We start from the raw sequence: 27515 nt of genomic DNA, 5'->3' as shown, positions 1-27515 counted from the left end.
TTGTGACCAGATGACTGAAGCGTCACATTTGGTTTTCAGGAAGTCCACTTATTTCTGTAGTCCTACCTAAAACGTTTAGGAGACTCATATTAAAAAATAAATAAAGAATCGTCTATTTTGAACATGTGGTGAACAGGCAAACAAAATGAAATATTATTCTTGTGCACTCAGGAATGGTTTTCTTAAGAGCTACAACTTGAATAATGGGCAAACTTTCATTTACTTCTGACACCTCCCAAGTGCATAGCGATTAACTGTCGTTTGTTGCACTTCACCCACTCATCCTGAAAAACTACTAAGATACAGTTAAGAAGGAAGATCTGAACTATGTTTTACTTGTTCTAGAATACTGGTACTTAGTAGTAGACACACTGTGCAGAGTAAATTGGTCTTCGCTGCTCAGCAAAGGATGGATAATGACCGTAAAAGAACTTCTCACCTCCCTGACATGTAGCCTGACTTTCAGGCTGACCATATTTTTTGTCAGTGTGCACGTAAGATAATACTTAAATGCTTTAAGGACTAGTAATTTAATGTCATCTCATTCTGGAAGAATTACTAGAAGTAGCTACTGGTATTCTTAGCTACTGAAGTAAATCATCCCAGGTGATCACTTGTGACTTATCTTAAGAGTCTCATGAACCTACAGTAGATTCCAGAGATGTCGTGCAGAACCTTGGAACGTAAATTCTAATATTATGCAACTTCTGTGTAATAAAACCATCAGGATTTAAAACCCCTAACACACATTACTTGAGCAAAGATTTGTTGGGTGTTATAAAAATCAACAATGTGTTGTTCTTCACAACATACACACACACAAGTAACCAGAAAAGCATTTAGCAGTGTCGGATGGTACAAGATGGTTGAAATTCTGAGAAAAATAGGGATAAGCTGTAAGGAAAGACGGGTGATCTACATCCATACTCCGCGGAGGGTACTTTGAGTACCTCTAACGGTTCTCCCTTCTATTCCAGTCTCGTATTGTTCGTGGAGAGAAAGATTGTTGGTATGCCTCTGTGTGGGCTCTAATCTCTCTGATTTTATCCTCATGGTCTCATCACGAGATATACGTAGGAGGGCGCAATATACTGCTTGACTCCTCGGTGAAAGTATGTTCTCGAAACTTCACAAAAAGCCCGTACTGAGCTACTGAGCGTCTCTCCTGCAGAATCTTCCACTGGAGTTTATCTATCATCTCCGTAATGCTTTCGCGATTACTAAATGATCCGGTAACGAAGCGCGCTGCTCTCCGTTGGATCTTGACTATCACTTCTACCAACCCTTTCTAGTACGGATCCCACACTGCTGAGCAATATTCAAGCAGTGGGCGAACAAGTGTACTGTAACCTACTTCCTTTGTTTTCAGATTGCATTTCCTTAGGATTTCTCCAATGAATCTCAGTCTGGCATCTGCTTTACCGACGATCAACTTTATATGATCATTCCATTTTAAATTACTCTTAATGCCTACTCCCAGATAATTTATGGAATTAACTGCTTCCAATTGCTATATTGTAGCTAAATGATAAAAGATCTTTCTTTCTATGTATTCGCAGCACATTACACTTGTCTACATTGAGATTCAGTTGCCATTCGCTGCACCATGCGTCAATTCGTTGCAGATCCTCCTGCATTTCAGTACAATTTTCCATTGTTACAACCTCTTGATATACCGCAGCATCATCCACAAAAAGCTTCAGTGAACTCCCTATGTTATCCACAAGGTTGTTTATGTATATTGTGAATAGCAACAGTCCTACAACACTCCCCTGCGGCACACCTGAAATCACTCTTGCTTCGGAAGACTTCTCTCCATTGAAAATGACATGCTGCGTTCTGTTATCTAGGAACTCTTTAATCCAATCACACAATTGGTCTGATAGTCCATATGCTCTTACTTTGTTCATTAAATGACTGTGAGGGAACAGTATTGAACACCTTATGGAAGTCAAGAAACACAGCATGTACCTGGGAACCCGTGTCTTTGGTCCTCTGAGTCTCGTGGACGCAGAGCGCAAGCTGGGTTTCACACGATTGTCTTTTTCGAAACCCATGCTGATTCCTACAGAGTAGATTTCTAGTCTCCAGAAAAGTCATTATACTCGAACATAATACGTGTTCCAAAATTCTACAATATGTACAAGAGCTAAGAGGGAAGAAAAAGAGCGCAAGACCAGAAATGAACTCTTTGGATTAAAATGGGTATAAGACAAGGATGTAGTCTTTAACCTGTACTGTGTGATCTATACACTGAAGAAGCAGCAACAGAAATAAAAGATGAGAGGATATCAATGATAAGATTCGGTGATGACATTGCTATCCTCAGTGAAAGTGAAGAAGAATTACAGGATTTTCTGAATTGAATGAAGAGTCTAATGAGTACAGAATACAGATTGTGAGTAAGTCAAAGAAAGACAAATGTAATGACAAGCAGCAAAAATGAAACGGAGAGGGTCTTAACATCAGGACTGATGGTTATGAAGTAGAAGTTGTTAAGGAAGTCTGCTACCTAGGCAGCAAAAAAATCAATGTTGGACGGAGCAATGAAGATGATGATGTCAAAAGCAGACTAGCACTCCCAAATAGGGCATCCCTGGCCAAGAGAAGTCTACTAGTTTAAACATATTCCTTAATTTGAGGAAGAAATTTCTGAGAATTTACTTTTGGAGCACAGCATTGCATGATAGTGAAACATTGCCTGTGGGAAAACTGGAAAAGAAGAGAATCAAATCATTTGAGATGTGGTGCTACAGAAGAATGTTGAAAATTATGTGGACCGATAAGGGGTGAGGAGGAATTTACGAGAAAAAGAGTATATGGAAAACACTGAAAATATCAAGGAACAGGATAGTAGACCATTCGTTAAGACATCAGGGAACAACTTCTGTAGTATTACAGGGAGCTGTAGAGGGTAAAAACTGTAGAGAAAGACAGAGGCTGGAATACATCCAGTAAATAATTGAGGTCACAGTTTGCAAGTTCTACTCTGAGATGAAGAGGTTGGTACAGGAGAGGAATTTGTGGCAGGCCACATCAAACCAGTTGGAAGACTATTGGCTCGAAAGAAAAAAAGAAGAAAGGGGAAAAAAGAGAAAAGGTGGTGTTCAGTATGGGTCATTCCATGTCAAGTCACCCGGGCCTTGACACCAACCATGTCAGATTTTGATGAAACTTGATACAATTACTTCTTTTATCATCCTGAAAGCACTTGTAAAATTTTTTTGCTCTATCTCTTATAGTTTTTTTTATAAATTTTTAAAGTTTTTAGATTTGGCGTTGTTTCAGCAGTCGGAAACTGTAACTTAAACGTGTCCTCACAACTAAAAAAATTTGTATATTAAAGAATACTCAAGATATCAGTACGAAATTTTGGAATAAGTTTGTGTATTATATCTAAATGTTAAAAAAAATGACCATAAAGATATATTAAATTCTTCCAAACGAAAAAAAAATTTTCAAGTTTTTTATTTTTATTTTAGCTAACGGATGTTTAGTTTTACAAAAACTGCAATATCTAGAGTCTCAGACCTGATAGGAAGCTCAAATTTGTTTTAAAATACTCTTAATTGTAAAGGCTATTTGATAAAAGAAAATTTATGTTGGCTTTTTAACCTGTTTAATAGTTATCTAATTTTTAAAATAATATTAATTATATTTTAAAAATAAAAAATACCAAGTGACTTAGACACCGAAAATAAGTTTTTGTCTTCTTGGAGTAACAATGTACACTTTGATTTTGTATTGTTACTCCTGTGTTTTGAAGTAAAAAATTATTAGTGTTAAATAGTGCTTGGATAGTATTTTATTAAGTTTATTCGAACTCTCATTAAGTACTGTTACTTAGTTTACAGAGATTCTTTTCCAATATCCTATAAAAGTAACCAGAACAGTAATCAGACCAAAAGTGAAATCAGTATGTCAGATATTCAAACCTGTAGTGTAGGGTTATTTAAAAAATCTGACTGTTTCCAAACAACCTACACACCTCCAAAAACGTTACAACCGGTATCAGAATTGAGTGAGGAAGAAAAAGATTTGATCCACTTGCGATCTGGAATTAATCTGTGTGAATTTAAGAATATATGTTCACACCACAGCTACTACTTTTTAAATGTTTTTGAAAAGTATCAAACAACATGTGTAGACCCACTAAAAAAACACAAAAAGCCCATCAAAAAATCGTTGAGAAGTGTAGGCTTGGATCTTTCTAAGCAATTACTGACAAAAAATATTAGCATAAAACCTGGACAAAAGCTTTGCTCAACATGCCGTAACTTTTGTGAGGAAAAATTAAGAGTTGAAGTCAATGAAACAGATGATGAAGTCATGGTTGAATTAGAATCATTGGAATCCAGAAATGAATCCCTCGTACAAACAAACATTGCTCTTGATTATTTAGGTTTAACACCGATAAAGCTTCATGGCTTGTCAGAACAAAGTAAAGGGTCTTATTTTAAAAGGAAGGTTAGCAGTATTGAAAAGACTGCAAAAAAGGTGGTTTCAAAAGCATTAAAATATGATGCACCAAGTTCTGATGATGACGAAGAAGATAAAAGTGTGGTTGAGAAAGCAAAGGATTTTGATGTAATGATTTCTCTTATGAAAGAGAAGATTTCATCTGTTGGGAGGTCTAGAAAAATCCAGATTCTGACCTTGGCTCCAGATTCTTGGACTCGAAATAAAGTGATGAAAGAATTTAATGTGAGTGAGTACATGGTGCGACAAGCTAGAAAGCTAAAATCTGAAAAGGGTATTTTGGAAACTACTGGTCCAAAAAAAGGTAAAACTCTTTCTGAAAATACAGTAAGACTTTTAACAGATTTTTATGAAAAGGATGAAAGTTCCAGAGTGCAACCTGGAACAAAAGACAAAGTAAGTGTTCAAAAAAATGTGTACATGCAAAAAAGACTCATTTTGTGTAACTTGAGAGAACTCTATTATTCTTTCAAATGGGAGAATTCCGAGGTAGAAGTAGGATTTTCAAAATTTTGTTTCTTGAGACCTAAATGGTGTATCCTTGCTGGTGCTGCAGGCACACACACTGTATGTGTATGCAGTATCCACCAGAATGTTAAACTATTACTGGATGCTGTGAAAATTGAAAAATCTTATAAAGACCTAATTAAGATGCTTGTGTGCAACACGGAAAACCAAAACTGCATGCTACATCATTGCGACAGCTGTCCTGCAAATACTGCACTAACTGAGTACTTAACTGAAAAACTAAGTGAAGATTATGATTTAGAAGAAGAAATTGTAATCAGTCAGTGGGTTAACACAGACAGGGCAGAAATGATCAAACAGTCTATCAGTGTTGAAGACTACATTTCTTTATTGGTTAGGTCATTGGAAAAGCTCACCCCGCACTCGTTTATAGCAAAATCCCAATCAGCAGCCTTTAAAAGATTGAAAGAAGACCCACCACCCAAAACAGCAATTATTGTGATGGATTTCAGTGAAAATTATTCCTTTGTTATAAAAAATGAGATCCAAAGTTACCACTGGAATAGAGGTGGTTGTACTCTACACCCAGTTGGAGTTTTTCTAAGAAATGAGGAAAACAATGTTTTTGTTTCCAACCACTGTTTTATTAGTGATGACCAAGAACATGACACTGGTTTTGTTAACTTTGTACAAAAAGAAATTACAAAGTGGCTGTCATTACATCATACTGACATTGACTCAGCTCACTACTTTACAGATGGTTGTGCTGGGCAGTACAAAAATAGAAACAGTTTTAAAAATTTGACTGAACACTTGAGAGACTTTAATTTGAAGGCCCAACACTCTTTTTTTGCAACAAGTCATTGGAAGTCAATTTGTGATGGGCCTAGGAGGAACTATTAAAAGAATTTTATGGAAAGCCAGTCTACAGCTTTCAGACATAGAACAAATAATGACAGCAATCGACGTGTACAAGTTTTGTGAAAAAATATTGAGAACATTCATTTTCACTTTATTGACAAAAAAGAAGCTGATTTGCTACGGTTAAAACTAGAAAAACGTTTTTCAGCAACCCGAACCATTCCTGGAACTAGAAGTTTTCATAACTTCAAACCACTTCCAACAAACAACCTTGAAATTAGGACTACGGATAGTGTAAAACCATCCTTAGTCTTTTCTTTCCATTCTTCTTCTGATTGGGTTCGTGTTGAACCATCCATAAATTGCTATGTGGCTGCAAATTATGATGGTAACTGGTACTTTGGACTGGTAAAAACAATATTCAATGATGAAGAAGATGCAGAAATTCTATTTCTACATCCTTCAGGACCCGCTGCATCATTTTATTGGCCTGAAAGAGAAGATTCCTGCATAGTGCCTTTGGAGCACATAGTCTGTGTAGTAGACGCACCTCAATCAAGCGGCACTGGGAGAATGTATTACTTCAAAAAAGACTGTATCAAAAGAACTGAAAGCTCTTGGATGAAGTGGAAAAACAGTTTGAATCAGCATTAATGTTTATTAAAAAGACAAAATTACTCAAAAAATTCAATGTTTCAAGCAATCAGTTGGGTTATACATAAGTGTCGTAAGTAAACTATCTTCGTACATAATTCTAATGTAATCTACTATAATTAATAAACATGTTAAAAAGCCATCATTATTTTTGTTTTATCAAGTAGCCTATATGTTTAAGAGTAAATTCAAACAAATTTGAGCATTCTATCAGGTCTGAGACTCTAGATATTGCAATTCTTATAAAACAAAACATCCGTTAAAAAAAAAGAAAAAAATACATATATATTTTTTTTTCATAGAAAATATGAATATATTTTAATAGCATCATTTTTATCTTCAAATACGTATAATAAATAAACTTGCTGCAAAAATTCATGATGTTATCTAAAAGAGTTTTTAAGATAAGCAAATTTAAAGTTTTGAATACAAATTAAATTGACCATTTCCGAAGGTTCAGAAAACGCAAAACATAAAAACTTTAAAAATTTATAAAAAAAACTCTAAGAGATACAGCAAAAAAAAATTGCAGGTGTTGTCAGGATGGTATTAGAACCATTTGAGCCAAATTTCATGAAAATCTAAGGAGGTGGGTGTAAAATTTATTTTTTATTGGGTGATTTGATATGGAATGACCCGTATGTGAATCTTGTGCTTGTGAAGCAACATTGATAGCGTAAGTTAGATCTGAATGTTTCCAGTGTAAAATACAAGAGACTACCAATAATCCCTGCATCATTGTCTTTTGGATATGCAGTTTGATTAATCGCCGCACAATTTCCAAATCTTTGGCTTTGAAAAACTAGATAGCAGTCCATTTTGTTTACCACATTATCAAACTACTCTTGTAATTGTTTGGTGCAATTATGAATCATTTCGTCAGATCCCATCATCCACATGAAATAAAAAGACAAGATTTTTATTGAAACACATACATGGATCGGAACTGCTCTCCTGTAAACTTGATTTCATAAGATATTCTATCACACACTTATACCAATATTTTACTGATTTTCAATCTGTACAAGTGTTAAAGCAATCTTGACAGACGACCTGTACCATCATCATAACCCTGTATCTGTTACATGTAAATTTTTTTTCTCCAATGAACTATTCTGGAATGCCATTTTGACACAGCGAAAGAGATGATATTTATAATATCTGGAATACTTGACACTTTATCATAATGGTCCAATTTTGGTGAACAGCAACACATCAAAGGGCTGTCATTATTTCATACCTAACCTCAAGGCAAAATGTTTCAGAAAAATAGACTCCTGACTAAACCCTTTTGCAACTGATCTTGCCTTGTGGCAGATGAAGCTATTGTTGTTATCCAATTTTGTTGCAAACACTCATCAACCCAGCTGACTAGTTTCCAGATGCAAAACTTTTAATGTGAGTGCATTTCTTCATCCATTGCACCTTTCCTATTTTCTGCATCTGAAGGGTCCACTGCTTTGTCATAATCATTTGTATCTTTCCTCAATATCAGCACCTTTGGTTGCTCAGATTCATCTTGGTAATGTATCGGCCTTCTAATCATGTGACTGTTTTGCAAAACTTGACATCCATCTGTATTTTCAGCTCCACTTGGTCATTTACATCTTCAGTCACTTCATTATGATCATGATGATATAAGATGGTGTCAATGATGATATAAGATGGTGTCACACTTGTAAAATCATCCACAGTTGAGATGTCAATTAACTTAGCAATATCATTCAGTGGTGATTTTAAATCTTACGTCTTGACTGACAATGTCTGAATGTCTGTCAGGAAGGTATATAAGACAGCCACAGTCGTTATAGCCAAAGATTTGGCATCTAATTTCTTCCAATCCTGTGCTGCAATCCAGACAAAACATTCTGTCCCAAATACTTTCAGATGATCAGGCTGTCTCTTCTTTCTCAAAACTAAACTTTTTCCTTAAACACTTGATGACCCGTTAGGTTAAGAGTATGAGATGCAACAAGTACAGCTTCACCCCACAAGGCTTTTGGAGTATACCTTGCTAACTGAAGTCAGGAATGTACCATCTCACACAGAATCCTGTTCTTGTTTTCAGCTACTAAATTTTGCTGTGGTGTATACGGCACAGGCAGAGAATGTTTCAACTTGATTGACTCGGTACATCTTTTTACATCATAGTTATCAGCCTCATTGCCACCATCAGTTTGCAGTTCTTTAGTATTCACTCGAGCATCTGTTTTTATTGTCTGAATGAATATTGGTAACTTATGTCTAATGTCATCTTTTTGCCACAAAAGATGTCACCCTTAAACCAGGAACTTCATCCTTAAAAACAAGAAAATATCATAGCTAGCGAAATCCTTTTCTTCCATTGGACCACAGACTTCCTGGGCTAGTTGATTTATGGTCTGTTACTGAAAACTAGTAGACATTGTTTACGTAGCGCACAATCCTCACAACCCCCCAGGGGATCCACAACTCTTTTGTGGATACGTGCGTAGCGAGCACGGGACCCCGAGCTGATGTGGCCTTCCTTCCTTTCCGGGCTGCATCCTTCCCCATTCCGCATCCTTCCCCATTCCCCATCTTCGCCACCCCCCCCCCCCCACCCCCCCTTCACCTCTGGCTCTTTCTTTCCCTTTCTCTGGGGTTATGGTTTGTGCCTACGTCCGGAGATGGACGCTTGTACATATACTACATTCTTCGCCTTCATTCCTTGCTTGTAAGTCTTCATCCTTCCTTCGTCCTTCTCTTTTCCTTACCTCTTCTCTCTACCTTCTCCGCTGCGGCGTTTGAGACCTCTCTTCTTTCCTTTCCCTTTCTCTTTCTTCCTCCCTGTGCGTGTCTGAAGGCCAACCCACGCACTTCCATGCGTAGCCGGTGACGGGGTAACGGGTAATTCCCCGCCCCGGGTAGACAGGTAGGACACGTACGTACCCCCTGGTAACGGCCAGGCCCAGGGAGGGGTGATTACCCGAGCTGATACCTTCCGAAAGTGCCGATTGGTCCCTCCGTCCGTTTGTCGGGAGGTGTGACCTGAGGTGTGAACAATCACCTAAGGCGGGAGTGCCCTCAGAGAGGGCCCCCACAAGGGAGGAGCACGCCATCGGAGACGCCGGTAATCATGGGGGATTCTTCCGCAATGGTTTCCTCACCTTCCACTATGTCTGCTCACAAACGTAAGTTCACTGAGTCTCAACCACAGTCAGTTCTTCCATCGTTGCCACAGTTCCTTGTTGTTTCTCGGTCTGACGAAGGTCACGACTTCTCCACGGTCAACCCTTTCATTATTCAGAAAGGTGTCGACGCAATTGCAGGTCCTGTAAAGTCTTGTTCCAGATTACGGAATGGCACCCTGTTGTTAGAAACAGTCAGTGCCCTCCAGGCACAAAAATTGCTGCGTACGTCACTACTACACACCTTCCCTGTCCGGGTGGAACCGCACCGTACCTTAAATTCCTCGCGTGGAGTCGTTTATACACGCTCCCTCGATGGACTGTCTGACGAAGAAATTCAGCACTACCTGTCTGACCAGGGCGTAACGGCTGTTCATAGGGTTATGAAAAGGGTTGACACGAACATCATTCCAACCCGCACTGTCTTCTTGACATTTGACAAAGTTCAACTACCATCGAAAATCAAAGCCGGCTATGAGATAATTTCCGTTCGCCCTTACGTCCCGAACCCTACGCGTTGCTATCGGTGCCAGCGGTTCAATCACACCAGCCAGTCCTGTTCCAATCCGGCCAAATGTGTTACGTGTGGCAGGGATGCCCATGAGGGTGCTTGTCCACCTCCATCCCGTCGCTGCATCAACTGTATGGGTGACCACGCCGCTTCCTCTCGAGATTGCCCCGTTTTTAAGGACGAAAAACTCGTCCAGGAAATTAGGGTGAAGGAAAAGGTGTCGACCTTTGTTGCTCGAAAATTATTCGCCAGTCGACAGCCCACCGTGCCTCAGAAAGGAAACTACAGCACTGTCCTTGCTTCTCCTCGGCCAACAAAGGAGGCGGCCACGCAGACTTGCGACCTCACCTTTAGTGCCACGGTCGTCAGATTGGCCAGCGCAAAGATCGCCCGTTCAACCTCACCACTTTCGCCTGCCCACTCTCTGGCTCACCCTTTGTCGAGTTCTGCTAAATCTCGAGCCCAAAAGTCAGACACCAAGACTTCGAAAAAAGAGCATACTCGTGAAGAGTTTTTACGTACGGCAACTTCCCAACCATCGGTTCCTCCTTCCTCTAAACATCATACTTCCAAGAAGGCTACAAAGAAACCCAGTTCCTCTCCTTCTCCGCCAAGGCGTGTCTCATCTACAGCACCACCTGGCGGAAGTCGCCCTCTGCCGTCTTCTGTGTCGCCGAGGCGCACTGCTGGCGGCCGATCAACCGGCCGGTCGCTGGTGGCAGGAGCTGCTCCTGACCAACCTATGGATCAGGATCTTCTGCCTTCGGCTGAATGCCATTCCATGCTGTCGGTCGCAAGCTCAGAGCAGTCGTTGAGTTGACAGCGACCTTGGTCGCATTCCTCCATTTTCTGTTCACCCTATGTCCATTATCCACTGGAATATCCGCGGTATTCGAGCCAATCGGGATGAATTGTCGATCCTCTTACAATCCTACTCGCCGGTCATCTTCTGTCTTCAGGAAACAAAGCTGCGTCCCCATGACCGCTTTGTTCTCCCTCATTTTCAGTCCGTCCGATATGATCTCCCCTCTGTTGAAGGCACTCCAGCACACGGAGGACTCATGATTCTTCTCCATGAAACTGTCCATTATCACCCAATCCATTTAAACACTTCCTTCCAAGCTGTCGCCGTCCGTCTTTCCCTTTCCGGATACACGTTCTCTCTTTGTACTGTATACATTCCATCGTCCACACCAATGGCACGAGCTGATCTCCTTCATCTTCTTGGTCAGCTTCCACCCCCATATTTACTGGTTGGGGACTTCAATGCCCACCACCCGCTTTGGGGATCTCCACATCCTTGTCCACGTGGCTCACTATTGCTAGACGTCTTCCACCAAGCAGATCTAGTTTGCCTCAACACTGGGGTCCCTACGTTTTTGTCTGCCTCCACGGCAAATTTATCTCATTTGGACCTTGCGGTCGGTACTGTTCCGCTAGCTCGGCGCTTCGAATGGTTCGCCCTTGATGATACACACTCCAGTGGCCACTTTCCATGTGTCCTTAGACTGCAGCCTCAACGGCCATATATGCGCCTGCGACGCTGGAAGTTTGCTCAAGCCGATTGGACACTTTTTTCGTCTCTAGCGACATTCGATGACCGTCACTTTCCCAGCGTCGACGATGAGGTCACACATATTACCGATGTTATTCTTACAGCTGCGGAACATTCAATACCACGCACCTCCGAATTGCCCCGGCGCCCCCCAGTTCCTTGGTGGAACGAGGCATGCCGTGATGCACTACGTGAGCGGCGACGTGCTCTCCGCGTTTTCCGCCACCATCCTACTTTGGCCAACTGTATCCGCTATAAGCAGCTACGAGCGCGATGCTGTCGTGTCATCCGCGATAGCAAGAAGGCAAGCTGGAATTTCTTTATTAGCTCATTTAACACCTTCACTCCCGCCTCGGAAGTTTGGAGTCGGCTTCGACGGTTCTCAGGCGCGCCTAGTTTCTCCCCGGTCTGTGGGCTCACTGTCGCGCATGACACATTAGTGGACCCCGTCGCAATTTCTAACTCGTTGGGTCAGCACTTTGCCGAGATTTCGAGCTCTTCAAATTACCCGCCAGCGTTTCTCCCGAAGAAACGTGCAGCGGAAGTGCGACCTCTTGCTTTCTCCTCTCAAAATCGCGAAAGCTACAATACTGTTTTCTCCTTGCGGGAACTCCAACATGCACTCTCTTCTTCTCGCTCCTCCGCCCCAGGACCAGATGGTATCCACGTCCAAATGTTGCTGCATTTATCAACCCATAGTCTGCGTTACCTCCTTCGCCTTTATAATTGAATTTGGACCGACAGTACTTTTCCCAGACGATGGCGGGAAGCTATCGTCGTTCCTGTTCCGAAACCTGGAAAGGACAAACATCTCCCCTCTAGCTATCGCCCCATTTCTCTCACGAGTAGTGTCTGTAAGGTTTTGGAGCGTATGGTGAATTACCGTTTAGCGTGGTGGCTGGAATCCCGCAGTCTTTTAACACCTGCCCAATGCGGATTCCGAAAGCATCGTTCTACAGTTGACCATCTTGTTGCTCTCTCCACTTATATCATGAACAATTTTCTCCGGAAACGCCAAACGGTAGCAATATTTTTTGATCTGGAGCGAGCATACGATACCTGTTGGAGGACAGGCATCCTCCGCACACTGTTCTCTTGGGGCTTTCGAGGCCGGCTGCCCCTTTTTCTTCGCGAATTTATGGCAGAGTGCACATTTAGGGTGCGGGTGAACACTACTCTCTCCCGCACTTTCTCCCAAGAAAACGGGGTACCCCAGGGCTCCGTGCTGAGTGTTGTACTGTTTGCCATCGCTATAAATCCAATTATGGATTGTCTCCTTCCCGATGTCTCGGGCTCCCTCTTTGTGGATGATTTTGCGATCTACTACAGCTCTCAACGGACCAGCTGTGGTGTCACCGCTAGACACCACACTTGCTAGGTGGTAACTTAAATCGGCCGCGGTCCTGTAGTACATGTCGGACCCGCGTGTCGCCACTGTGGGATCGCAAACCTAGCGCCACCACAAGGCAGGTCTCGAGAGACTGAGGAGACCTCAGCCCAGTTGTACGGACAACATAGCTAGCGATTGGACGTGCTAAGCCTTGCTCTCATTTGCCGAGAGATAGACAGTAGAATAGCCCTCTGCTAAGTTAACTGGCGACCACCTAGCAAGGCGCCATTTGTATCAGTGCCAATAGCTTACTAATATTCAAGAGAGATGTATTCCAAGGACTAATTAAAAGTTAAGTAACAAGCATCTACGTACTTTTCTTCTTATTCATTTATAAGTCTCATGTTCCAGACTTCACGCCCGTCTGCGTTAGCAATTGCGTGCCCTATCGGCTACAGCATTGTGTCTAGGCTGTATGGTCTAGACACAACACCAGCCTTCTTGAACGACGTCTTCAAGGATGTCTCGATCGCCTCCACTCTTGGAGCATCGAAACAGGCTTCCGTTTCTCTCCCAGTAAGACCGTTTGTGTTAATTTTTGGCGACGTAAGGAGTTTCTTCCGCCCTCCTTACATCTAGGACCTGTCAACCTTCCGTTTTCAGACGTCGCTAAATTCTTGGGTCTTACGTTTGACAGAAAACTGTGCTGGTCCTCCCACGTTTCCTATCTTTCGGCTCGCTGTCTGCGATCGCTTAACACCCTCCGTGTCCTGAATGGTACCTCCTGGGGAGCGGACCGAGTGGTCCTTCTCCGCCTCTATCGCGCCTTAGTGCGCTCGAAATTGGATTATGGAAGCATAGTCTACTCCTCTGCTCGGCCGTCTATTCTTCGGCGTCTCGACTCTATCCACCACCGTGGATTACGTTTAGTGTCTGGAGCTTTTTACACTAGCCCTGTGGAAAGCCTTTATGCTGAGACTGCTGAACCTCCGTTGTCCAATCGGCGAGCGGTCCTTCTAAGTCGTTATGCTGTCCATCTGTCTTCCATGCCTGCTAATCCAGCCCATGCCCTTTTTTTCGACGCCTCATTTGATGTAGGGTATGCTGGCCGCTCCTCCTCCCTACTACCCCCGGGAGTCCGCTTCCGTCAACTGCTCCATTCTCTTTCCTTCCGCTTTCCTAAAACCTTTTTGACAACTTCGGGTACAGCACCACCTTGGCTCCGTCCCCGGATCTGCCTGCTCCGTGACCTTTGTCGATTTCCCAAGGATGGTACCCCTACACTTGTTTATCGTCGGGCATTTGCTGCTCTGTGTGCACAAATGACGGACGCCACATTTATTTACACCGACGGCTCGAAAACATCGTTAGGTGTAGGGAGTGCCTATATTGTTGGCGACACCCCAAATCAATTTCGGCTTCCCGACCAGTGTTCGGTGTATACTGCGGAGCTTTACGCTGTTCTCCAGGCTGTCCACTACATCCGCCGCCATCGGCGGATACAGTACGTTATCTGCTCAGATTCTCTCAGCTCTCTCCTCAGTCTCCAAGCTCTTTACCCTGTGCACCCTCTGGTCCACCGGATTCAGGACTGTCTGCGCTTGCTCCATCTGGGGGGCGTCTCGGTGGCGTTCCTCTGGCTCCCGGGACACGCTGGTATCTGTGGGAATGAGGCGGCCGATATAGCGGCCAAGGCTGCAGTCTCTCTTCCTCGGCCAGCTATTCAATCGCTTCCCTTCACCGATCTACGGAGCGGTTTATGTCGCAAAGTTGCTCATTTATGGCATGCGCATTGGTTAACACTTCCCAATAATAAATTGCGGGAAGTAAAGCTCTTCCTTGCGCTTGGACTTCTTCCTCCCGAACGCGTCGTCGGGAGGAGGTAATTTTAACTAGACTCCGGATAGGGCACTGTCTTTTTAGCCATCGACATCTTTTAAGCGGCGATCCTCCCCCACTCTGTCCCCACTGCTCTCAGCTGTGGACGGTAAGACACCTTTTAATTGAATGCCCCTATTTTAATCCGTTACGCGCCCGTCTACAGCTATCGCCTGATCTATCGTCGATTTTAGCAGATGACACGCGCTCAGCCGACCGCGTTCTCCAGTTTATTAGTGCTAGTGAAATGACGTCAGTCATTTGAAGCTTTTTTTGGGGACAACCAACCCCTTTCTGTAGTGGATTTTTAAGCCTTCCTTCTGCTTTTAGTTTCTCCAATTTTATGACTTTGTTCCCATTGCTGCTGATTTTCAGTTTCTTTTTTTTTACTATTTCCTAAGTCACAGGCTGGGCGCTAATGACCATAGCAGTTTTGCGCCCCAAAAAAAAAAACAATCCTCACAAAATTCACCATTCACTTTTTCATCACTACTATATGCTGACACTAGTGATTGTACATGACATTTATTCTGATGCCCAAATCTCTCATGCTACATTTGAAGAATATCAGTAGCTCCTTTTACAACAAGACTTTTCTTGCTGAATCGCTGGTAAATGTTTTTTACGTTGTTGGTGGTTTGTTTTTGCATTACATGTACATGTTAATGGTGTGATAATTAATCAGGAAGTGAAGACAGCCAATAAGGAGTCAGATGCAGATAGCCAAATAAGATTCTGCTTCATCTGTTTTGCTGTGTAAATAAATGCACATTCCAGCTATTCTTTCAGCAAGATTGTAATACCATACACTGTAAGTGCACTTCAACATAAATATGATTGAAGCTGTGCTATTATGTTTCTGAAAGACCTTATCCTTGAAAAGAAATCATTGAAGGATGTCCCACAAGCTGTGCATTAATAGACATTCTCATTAGGTGTCAACAGTTCACTCATGATCGGCCATCTTTATTTCTCGGGATTCATTTACACATTGTGCAAAAACTGCCAATGTGCATTTTGACCAAATAACTGTCACTGCTAAACAGTAAAGTTCATTCTTGCTTTCAGATAGAGCTACAGCAATTGGTATGTTGACCCTGTATAACCACATATCTTACTATTGTTTTGATACTTTCATCAATATATATATATATATATATATATATATATATATATATATATATATATAATTTTTTTTTTTTTTTTTTTTTTTTTTTTTTTTTTTGCAGCCTTTCTAACAGAGAGTAAATTACAAGCATCATCTGGACAGCACCACAGATCTTTGAAATATTGCCTAGTCCACTTTCCCCAACAAAAGTTTCAATATCAGTATGACCACTTCGAAATTCTTTGATGTGCACATTATTCTCAGTGCTGACCATTTTATTTAGTGCATCAAACGGATTCTACAAAACATACCAATTGCAACAGTTAGTTGCATGATGTGTAGCACGTCTGTTAATAGACCGTTCGTCATACACTGATATACCTACACTTGTAAATAAATCAGACATTATGGACAACATCTTTCTTGGATTGAATTCTGATATTTTCATCCTCAATAACATTGCAGAACCACCATGACTAGGACTGTTTGTGGATAAATCGACCATTACCGTTGTGTTTAAAAGACACTAAACACTATTTTATTTTTGCCCCGATGCTTTGATGGTATACTTCCCTTGGATTTTAGAATCACTGTAGATGCTACATTTGTTTAATTCTCTCCCTTGTATTCGCAACTTGTAATTCAGACATATTTTCTACAAACAATGGAAAATCCAGGATGGAATAATGACAACATTCATAAAGGATAGTGTGCTAATCACCGTGTAGTGGAGATGTTGAGTCGCAGCCATAGGCCCAACAAAAAGACCCGTCAACAAGTAAGCTTTCTGCCAAAAGGCCTTCTTCTGAATCAGCTAACATACATATACAGTCATTCATGCAAACACAACTCTCACACACATTGTCTGTGAGAGTTGCAGTTGTGTAACCATTGTATGTATGTTTTCTAGTTCAGAAGGGCTTTTGGTCAAAAGCTTATGTATTTAGCAGATCTAGTGAAAGACCAAGCTAAATCACGTAAATGTGATCAAATCCTTTTGACAATGTCTGAAGTAAATGTGTACACAAATCAGCTTCATATGTTGGTTTATTTAGCATAGACATCTTTGTTTAGACTTTTATCAAATTTTGCTGAATCACTTTGCACACCATTCAGTATTATGGAAAACACAGATTGACTCTCATTGATCTGGTGCAAATCATCCTATACATATTTCACAGTTTCGTGTGTGGCAAATCAAAGTGATGGTTTTGTATCTAGTGGCAAAAGAGACAGTTTTTCACTTTGGCATTTAACTGTCCACAACAATGTAACATCGCAAGCTGCCTGCGTGAATTCCTCATCTGGTAGGACACCTTATTTAATTAAACATCTCTATTATCAATGAAACTAATGTGCTTAGCAGAACTGTGCACATCTGCTACTATGTCAGGAATTAAAATATCTAACAAATGTGCTGCTTAAGCAGAGATTTATTTTGTGTTGCAGAGTGTGTATGTGGTGTAGATTATTATTGAGAGTGGTTAGTTAAGTTATTAATGATGTACCTAGTATGAAGTGTTGAGGGGTTAACTAAACCAAAGTGCCCAGGTAAGTTGAGTTGCAGCAAACTAGAAATGGGTTCTCAAGAGATATTGATCAGTACCAACCCAGCATTTCCCTTGAAATAATTGGAGACAAGTTAGGTGGTAAGAGACCATTTGTGTGACAGCTTGGTGCTATCATGAACCTGTCATATCTTGGATAACCTGCTCAAATGTTTGACACAGTGTGCTGTAACCTGTGTGATACTGAATGCAGAGAAACTTCATGTACGTAAAAGGTTGCTTAGCAGAAAAATGGCCTTCAGTGACACTGCTGCTAAACCCATGTATAACTAGGAATTTGTCTGAATCCAAACTATTTTACATTTCTATACATCCTGTATATAAGACTGATTGCATGTTCAGATAGCTCAGCAGCATTCTGCTGACAGGTGCAGTGGTTTGTGAATATGGTTTATGGACCTCCAATCTCCAGAAGGGTTAACTTATCATACCAGTGAGAAAAGTAAGAGTGCTTGTACTGACAAATCATTGTTGCTTTCAGCACTTTCTCCATTGGTGGATTGTTTTCAATACTGGTTTCATTACTTCCAGTTCAAATTGAGGTGCTGTGGAGACTAGATAATAAATCCTAAAATGGAATGTAATTGACCTGAGAAACTTATGGCTTCGAAGCAACACACAAGTTTTGTCTATTAATGATTACAGGATTATCGCAATTTTGTGACTGTTTTCATTTATGTTGTGAGAGAGTATTAAACTCCCTGAACAAATTTTCACTCTGCAGTGGAGTGTTCACTGATTTGAATCTTCCTGGCAAACTGAAACTGTGTGCCGGAACAGGAGTAGAACCTGAGTCCTTCGCCTTTCACGGGCAAATGTTCTAACGACTGATATATCCAAGCTTGACCCTCAACCAACCCAAGCTCTAGGGTCTGTGATGAGTTGTGCTTGGGTTGCTCAGTCGGTAGAGCACTTGCCCGTGAAAGGCAAAGGTCCTGGTTTTGAATTATGGTCCAGTCCATATTTTTAATCACTCGGGAAGTTCCACTGTTAAACTTTTCAAATCTTTTTATGGACCAGTGCAATTTTTTAAGAAATGAGTTTCGATTTGAATGTCCTTGCGGAAGGAACAGGTGATCTTGATATGTCCATTTCTAGATTTTTTTGTCTGTCGCTGCAGAGATTAGTGACATCCTTTCTCCATTATGGTGCTATAAAGTGGGATTGTCGATTGGAGAATATACTGAACTTGTGTGTTGGTCCATGTTTCATCTCATGGCAGAAATCTTAGTCGAAAAATGTCAGTTTGTGCTTATGGAGGCTCAGAATTCCGAAGGACTGTGATGAACTGAATTTAGTGTATGATCAACAATGTAGAAAAACAGAGATTGTTACTTACCGTAAAGAAGATGTGTCAAGCTGCAGACAGGCACAATTAGGACACTTGCATAAAGCTTTCAGCCACAGCCTTCGTCAGTAAAAGGGAAAAACGCACTTTTCACACACACAGGCAAGCACATCTTGAGCACGTATGACTGCCAACTCCAGCAGCTCGAGCCGGAATGCAACTATCATGTGGGAAGCAGGCAGCAATCAGGAGAGGGCGGGGAAGAGGAAGTGGAAAGGATAGTAGTGTATGGGTGGGGGACGAGGTGAACTCTGTGTTGCAGAATGTGCAGAGACTGGAATGCACACAGGTGCAGCATTAGGGAGGTTGTGGGCAGGGAGTTGGGGTGGGGGGGGGGGGGGGCAGGAGGGAGTGAAAAGGGAGAGGAGCAGGGAAAGATGGGCAGTTCCATTGGAGAGGGTTGCAAACAGAGCATGGGAGGTGAGAATGGGAAGGAGATGATAGGATCGAGTGGATGGAAACTGTTGGGTGGAGGGTGTGGGGACAATATGTTACCATAGGTTGGGGCTGGGATAATTAGAGGAGTGGAGAATGTGTTGTAAGGAAAACTCCCATCTACACAGTTCAGAAAATCTGGTGGTTGGGGCAGAGGATTCAGATGGCTTGCGTAGTGACGCACCCTTTGAAATCAAAAATGTTCAGCTGCCTGTTGTGCCACAGGGTGGTGTACTTTGCGCTTGGCTACAGTTTGGCAGTGGCTGTTCATCCGGGTGGACAGCTGTTAGGTCGTCGTACCAGTATAAAAAGATGTGCAATGATTGCAGCAGAGATGATAAAGGACATAGCTGCTTTCACAGGTGGCATAGCCCATGATGGGGTAGGATAAACCTGTGAGAGGACGGGAACGGAAGTGCTGGGTGGTTGGACTGGGCAGGTCTTGCACCTTGGACTTCCACAGAGTTTGATTCTTGTGGCAAGGAGTTGGAAGTGGCATAAGGATGGATTAGGATGTAGTGGAGGTTGGCTGGTCCTCAGAAACCTGGTACTGCAAAAACACATCTCCATGGCACAGGCATACCAGAACCACCTCTGCTCCCTCCCCAAGATACTACTACTCTGCAATGTGTATTCCATACATCACATCTCTGAAACTGAATCCCTTGCTCTCCAGCACTTGGAGGAGCATTCTAGACACCAACTCCATAAGTTATCCAACCTGCTGACATCCTACTGCCACCTCAGGGCACCTATGTCCATCACCTATCGTACTCACACTGTTCCTCTTTGTCCACCCCTCATGGCAGCAAAACCCTACCTAACTGACCTTTTCAAGTTGCCAAATCCTCCAAAACTCTCTACCAACTCTCCACCAAATCCATAGCCAAAACATTCCTGAAACACTGTTGTTAACCTCTTCACCAAAACCCTCAGCTCCACAGAGGCTCCTATCCAAAGGCCTCACCTTTAGCTCTGCACCCAAATTTAACCTCACTGGTCTTGTCAAAGCCCTACTCTTTCTCCCGATCCCTGCAATGGAAGCACTTATTTGCTGCAAATCCCTCCAACCAAAACCAGGCTAATTTCAGGACTGAACCCCATCTTCCAGTTTGTATCACTATCCAACCATGGTCCTTCCCCTCCCCCCCCCCCCCCCCACCACTTCCCCCATAACCACCCACTGGTCATCTTCCAGGAATTCCTTACCTCCAGCTTAGCCTTCCTCAGAACACCAACCTTTCTGTAGAAGAAGGAACAGCCATACATAACCTCAAGTCCTAACTTAATCATCCTACCTGTTATGAACTGCAGTGACTACCTGGCAGAAGGCCTCTGCCATTTATCTGACTCCTCCACCTACAAACCCTGCCATGCTGATCCTATCCCAGAAGTTCAATGTAAACTCCAGTCCCTGCTTCAAGGCTTAGGCCCTTCCCAGAACCTCTCCTGCGAATCCATTTCTATCCTCATCCCTATGACAGTCCACACACACACCTTCTACACGCTTCCCAAAATCCACAAACTCAACAATTCTGGATGTCCCATTTCATTGTGGCTAGTTATTGTGCCGCCAATGAAAGAATTTTGGCTCTTACTGGCAAACACCTCCAACTAATTGCCCCTAATCAAACCTCCCATGTCAAAGACACCAACCACTTCCTTCACCAACTCTCCACCATCCCCACTGCTTTACCTCCTGGATCCCTACTCACCATGCTTGATGCCACCTCCCTATACACCAACATCCCTCATGCCCATGATCTTACCGCCATTGCACACTGCCTTTTCCAGTGTCTTCAGATCAAAAACCCCCTACCTCATTCACCTTACTAACTTTCTCCTAACCCACAGCTACTTCTCATTTGAAGGGAAGGTGTATAAACAAATCTGTGGCACGGCAGTGGGCACCTGCATGGCACCCTCCTATGCCAACATTTTTATGGGCCCTCTAGAGGAGACCTTCATAGTCTCCCAAAATACAAAGCCCCTTGTCTGGTTCAGGTTCACTCATGATATCTTGGTGATCTGGACTCTGAGCCAAGACACCCTATCTTCAGTGCTTCACAACATCAACACCTTCTCTCCCAGCCACTTGATGTGGTCCTCCTTGACAAAACGTGCCACCTTTCTGGATGTTGACCTCCTCTCTGATGGCTCCATCTGCACCTCTGTCCACATTAAACCCACCAGTCACCAACAGTACTTGCATTTTGACAGCTGTAATTCTTTTCACACTAAAAAATTCTCCCCCCCCCCTCCCCCCCATACAGCCTGGCCACTCAGGGATGGCGTATCTGCAGTGACAGAAACTCCCTTACTCAGTATACTGAGTGTCTAACAAAGGCCTTGAGACAGGCACTATCCCCAAGACCTAATCAGCAATGCTACAAGGATCATATTGCTGTGGAAGACCCAGGTGCAAAGCTTGCCCAGTTCACCTACCCAGCACCTCCTATTCCAGACCTGTCACAGGTTAATCCTAAATCAGGGGCCAGGCTACTTGTGAAAGCAACCATGACATTTACCAGATCTGCTTCAATCATTGCACAGCTTTTTATATTGGTATGACTACCAACCAGCCATCCACCAGGATGAACAGCGACCGTCAAACTGCGGCCGAGAACAAAGTACACCAGTCAGTGGCACAACTTGCAGCTGAGCATAAAACACTTGCTTTCAGTGGCTTCTTCAATATCTGAGCCATCTGGATCCTTCCCTGCACCACCAGATTTTCTGAATTATGTGGATGGGAGTTTTCCATACAACACATCTCCTCTCCAGTAATTATCCCAGCCTCAGCCTGTGGTAACATACTCTACCCACACCCTCCATCCAACAGTTTCCACCCCCTCTGTCCTCATCTCCACCTCATTCTCATCTCCCATGCTCTTTGTGTGTCACCCTCTGGCAATGGGCCCGCCCACTCACCTCTCCTCTTCTTTTTCACTCCCTTTTTTTTTTTCACAGTCTCCATGCCCCATAACATACTGAATATGCACCTGTTAGCATTCCAATCCCTGCACATTCTGCCACACAGAATTTGTGTTAGCCACCCACCCAAACACTACTATCCCTTCCCTGCCCCCTCTAGATTGCTGCTTGCGTCCCACCTGATAGCTACATTTAGACCCAAGCTGCTGGAGTTGGCATTCATGTGCCTACTTGTGTGTGTGTGTGTGTGTGTGTGTGTGTGTGTGTGTGTGTGTGTGTTTTACTGATGAAGGCTGTGGCCAAAAGCTTTATGTAAGTGTCTTAATTGTGCCTGTCTGCAGCTTGATGCGTTAAAGTAAGTAGTAATCTATCTTTTCCTACAGTGTTGATATTGCTACCTGGAGTTTCCGTTGTTTGATTAGTGGATGATCACATGTTTTGAGCCCAACTCTACTGGGGTTCCTGTTGCAGTACTGATATGTGTGGTAAAAAATGGTAGCATATGTTAATATCAACTAATTCTGCAAGAAAAGACAGTTTTGCTGTTGAGCTTCTGGATGTAATATATAGATTATGTTGTATTATAGATTGGGATGGATAGCTACAAAACCTGGAAATTCATGTAGGTACAATAATACACATGCGTGCCAAGTCTGCAAAACTAAATCTACGAAGTGGGATGGTGCAGTGGTTGACAGTAAACTCATTATTGGACAGAATTCTGTTCCCTATTTGGGTGTCCATATTAATATTTCTCTAAACCACTTCCCAGCAAATGCTGAGATGGTTTCTTTGAATAGACTAGATCTTATTTCATTCCCAGTCTTTTTACAACTGAACATGTGCATAGTCTCTAATGACCCTACATCCAGTGGTTCAGTAAACTTTAAACTTCAGCAAGATTTTATGTTAGGTCATTAGGTAGAACTTCACATACGATGAGGAATCTAACAGAGAATTTCCTTGGCCCATTATCAGTACATCATCTCTTTGTCCATACCTTATGCCATAATTCGCTTTGCAATACTCAAATTCTATCTTCATTTTTACTTGATTGTCTTCTGTTTTTCTCTTTACTCTGACAAAAATTGTTCCTATCATCCACTGTGCGTCAAGCCTTTCTATGATTTATACCTTAAGTCAGTTCTTGCTGTGAACTGAGAATTAACTTTCCAATACAGAATCCATTTTCCCAGAACTTAATTGATTCAGTCTTCTGCTTGTTTCTAGGTCCCACAGGTTGCCCATGACTTTGATGGATATGTGTGTGCGGAAAGCCTGGTGCCCCAAGCCATTACAGTGCTCCTTTCTGTACTGTAATTTCCGCACCCTTTTAGTCTACTCCGTGGCTCACTCTGTCTTCTTCCACACTCCTGATGACCGGTGGCTTGGTGCAAGTCTTTTTAGTTGACGCCACTACAGTGACATGCGTGTCGGTGGGGATGATATGATAATGAAGACAACACAACGTCCAGTTCCTGAGTGGAGAAACTCTCCGACCCAGCCGGGAATCGAACCCAGGCCCCTTCGCACAGCATTCCGCTGCGCTGACCACTGAGCTATCGAGGTGGACACTCTCCTGGTGACAACCTAGCGGTCACGTGGATCTTTTCTTGGCATGTTCTTGGACTCCATGCATTACTTACTATCTTCATTAACTTTCTTTTGGTCACCACCCAGGTTTGACCATGATTCTTTTTCAAATTTCTCCGAAGTGCAAATTTTGTAAAAGGTGCAGCCAATGCAGTAAAAGTCTTTTATCTGCCTAGACGTGACCACTCTGACACTCAGTTCTTGGCACATTACATGCCAAGGCTAAAACATATGGTAGACAGTCCATATAGAGTTGGGTGAATTGCCATGTACTTGCACAGTTCTAGGCCTAGCAGTCTCTTCAGGTTGGAGCTCTCACTATGATACTTGCCAGTATAGCATCTTCACAACGCCGTGCAAGAGGACAACAATGTTGATACAGGGAGCTCTAGTCACTACAGTATTTAGTCTACACTAGAATGGTTGGCGAGACCTCAATAACATCCAAATCTCAATTCTTCGTGAAACACAATGGAGGTAAGTTGAGTGGTGGCAACATTGCAGAAGACATCGAGCATCTCCATCCAGATCAGGAAGGAAAATTCCGCTTTGTCTCCAGCTGGCTTTGCATGTCCTGGGAGTGTAGTCCCTATTTAAGTTAAAATAAATAATGCAGTATCAACTATAATGTTTTGGCTCCTTCTGGATTTGGCATCTGAATTGCCCCTGTCATTGGTACAGATTGCCTCATAGTTCATATGAATGCAATATCAAATCCCAGCAAAAGATAATGCGCTGTTTTTTGTTTAAACTGCTATGGGGAGTAAAAGAATGTGGAATATTGCCTACACAAATATATGAAAATAAGGCTGGAGACAAAGCGGAATTAGCGTGATTAGCCGCTGAGGAGTGGATATTGACTCGGATCATATTTTGGTAAGAATCAAAACCTTAGAAAGGATTGCATTTAAAGCCAGAAGGGCTGGGTTGGAGAAAAGTAAGGTCTACAATGTGGAGATGATCAAAGATCAGACGAAAAAGGAAGTGTATAGGAACAAAGTGCAAGAGAAGTTGCAAAATGTAAGTGGGATGGAGGGAAGGGATATCAATGTACTATGGGATGAAACTAAGACTGCTTTAAATACAACAGCTCAAGATGTCCTTGGAGAAAGAGAAAAACAGAAAAGAAATGGATGGTTTGGTGAGGAGATGTCAAAGGCATTAGCTGATAGAAATCAAGCTCGACAAAGAATGTTACAGAGACCTACACGAAATAATGTGGCTATGTTTAAAGAGAAGAGAAGGGTAGCTAAGAATTTAGCGCAGATTAAAAAGAGAGTACAGGAAAGGGAAAGGATAGATGAAATACAGAAGAATTTCGAAAATAAGGAGGGGAGGAAATTCTTTTATGGGGTGGGACAAATAGAGAGAGGATATCAGCCAAGGATGGATATGCTGAAAGATGAGACAGGCAGTTTGATAGTTGGAAAGGAAACAATAATAGAAGCATGGGCACAACATTTTGAAATGTTACTGTCAAACACACATTGTAAGTGAAGAGAGAAATGGAGAGGCTGGAGAAGAAACTGTAGAACAAGAGGTGGAGAGAGATGATGATGCAATGGACACAGAACCACCATCGATAGAAGAGCTAAGAGTAATTATAAAGCAACTTGGGAATAACAAAGCTCCTGGACATGACCTGGTAACGGCGGAGATGATAAAACACAGAAGTGAAATATAAGTACGGAGGATACATAAAATAATTACAAAGGCCTGGGAAACAGAAAATGCCAGAGGTCTGGAAGTTAGCAACCATCTACCCTATACATAAGAAAGGATCACACATGCAGTGTAAGAACTACCAAGAAATATCTCTGGTTAGTATTGTCTACAAAATCCTTTCTACGGCTACAACAAAGAGAGTAAGTAGAAGAGCAGAAAACATTCTAGGCAAGTACAAGGCAGGTTTTAGAGCTGGGAGGTCTACAGCTGACCACATCTTTACAGCACATATGATGCTGGAGAAGACTTACGAATATATTGTAAGATTAGAACATCTGTTTATAGACTTTAAACAAGCCTATGACAGAGTTAAAAGATCAGCACTGTGGGAAACAATGCAGACATTAAAATTTCATAAGAAGCTAATAAAATTAACTAAGTGACTCTGGAAAACAGCAAAAGCCAGGTTAAAGTTGAGGGATGTGTTGAGATGGTTCCCAATGGAAGAAGGATTAAGACAAGGAGACCCATTATCCCCAGTACTATTCAACCTGGTATTAGAGAATGCAAGAAGATCAACAACCACAAACCCAGGAGGCAATATTTACAATAGACTTCTATGCAGATGATGTAGTAATAAGTGCTAGAAGTACGGAAGTGCTCACATCAGCCTTCAAAGAGTTTGAAGCTGCTGCCAAGAACCTTGGTTTTGAAATTAGTGAGACAAAATCTAAGTATATGGTAACTGAGAGAGATAGAAGAGACAGAGGATGTACAGTTAGAAGGGTACGTCTTTGAAACAGTAGATAGCTTTATTTATCTTGGCTCTGGGGACATGTCTTGAGCTCCAGAAGAAGAAGAAGAAGAAGAAGAAGAAGAAGAAGAAGAAGAAGAAAGAGAGGACGACCACAGTTGAAATGGCTGGTAGATGTGGAAGCTGACCTGAGAGCAGTGGAGTGAGGAGGTGGCGCAGGCATGCTGAAGACAGAGATGATAGGGAATCTGTGATTGAGGAGGTCAAGGTCCTCAAAGGACCGTAGTGTCAGTCAGTCAGTCAGTCAGTCAGTCAAAAGAAATATAAGTCCCCACTAGTAATCTAGAATCCCTAATCCACAAATACTGGCCATATGGTTGTTGATTGTCCAGGGTTGCAGATCCCCATGTCCTTTTTTTATATGATCTTCACTTCATCAATAACAAACAAAAAAAACTTTGAATAATGTTTGTTACTGTTCAGTATGAAAGAAAGAAAGAGTCATGCACTGAAGTATCTCAATGCATCAGTGTTGCTACCTTCATGCTAGGAACACACAATACAGTGCAATTTTGAAGAATACACACATCTGTAGTTGTTCTACCTGTCAACAGCGTGCGTGGACTCTTTAACAGCTGCTGCTGCTGCCCACCTTGAGTTGAAACTGCTTCTTTTATTGTGATGCCTTGTGACATCATTCTCATGGCATCCAACAAGCCCTAAGTCCAAAATAAGGTGTGTTTTAAGAGTCAAATTAAGTTTTAGAAAATTTTAAGTCATGGTGATGGTATATTAGATAGACAATTCAGACATCTAAATGATATTAGGAGTCCTTTACAACTTACCAATTCTGCTGTTTGTATGCAAATTGTGGTTTTAATCTGTTGATGAACCATGTCAGAACTGTCAAAACAAAAATCAATGTTATTGTGTTGTATATCAATCATTTGGTCACACGATTATAAAATTAAAATTAGATTTTGTATTGGTAAATTATTGAGAGATACTCACCAGGCAACAATGTTAACACCAGAGCATTCACCTGACTTTTGAGGATGATTGGCATCCAGAAGTGGTAAAAATCTTGTTTAACTGCTGAGTTCTGAAATTGTGTTTCCCACCACTGATGTGGTGCTTTATATGCCAATGCTTTGGTCATGTCTCTTCCCAGTGTACTTATGAACCAGTTTGTGAAGACTGGCTGGTCACTACATGAAAATTCATG

At 42.2% G+C, this 27515-nt stretch overlaps 1 protein-coding gene across 1 annotated transcript in view; it reads left to right on the top strand.

The window, feature by feature from the left end:
* The window catches only part of LOC126252942 (hyaluronan mediated motility receptor-like), a 181905-nt gene that overhangs the window by 990 nt on the left and 153400 nt on the right, over window positions 1-27515 (top strand). The window lies entirely within an intron of this gene.

The sequence above is a fragment of the Schistocerca nitens genome, chromosome 4, assembly GCF_023898315.1.
Source record: "Schistocerca nitens isolate TAMUIC-IGC-003100 chromosome 4, iqSchNite1.1, whole genome shotgun sequence".
Classification (NCBI taxonomy): Eukaryota; Metazoa; Arthropoda; class Insecta; order Orthoptera; family Acrididae; genus Schistocerca; species Schistocerca nitens.
This window is presented reverse-complemented; position numbering and strand designations above follow the sequence as displayed.